The sequence below is a fragment of the Gavialis gangeticus genome, unplaced genomic scaffold, assembly GCF_001723915.1.
Source record: "Gavialis gangeticus isolate Ggan-Ray unplaced genomic scaffold, GavGan_comp1, whole genome shotgun sequence".
NCBI lineage: Eukaryota > Metazoa > Chordata > Crocodylia > Gavialidae > Gavialis > Gavialis gangeticus.
This window is the reverse complement of record NW_017729025.1, coordinates 141,533,814-141,534,163: the sequence shown is the minus strand read 5'-3', so window position 1 is coordinate 141,534,163 and position 350 is coordinate 141,533,814.

Here is a 350-nt window from a genome sequence, read left to right as displayed (position 1 = left end):
TGTCAGGGGTTATAAGACCCCAGCCAGGTGCCTATCCAGTCTCCTCTTGAAGATCCCCAGGGAAGGTGAGAGCACCACCTCTCTGGGAAGCCTATTCCAGGCTCTGGCCACCCTTACAGTGAAGTAGTTCTTCCTAATATCTAACCTAAACCTATCCTCCCTTAGCTTGTGGCCATTGTTCCTGGTGACTCCAAGGGCGGCCCTGGTGAACAGACTTTCCCCGAGTCCCCGCTGCTGGCCCCTGACAAGGTTGTAGGCAGCCACAAGAACCCCCCTCAGTCTCCTCTTGCTGAGACTGAAGAGATTCAAGTCCCTCAGCTTCTTCTCATAGGGCTGGCCATGGAGGCCCC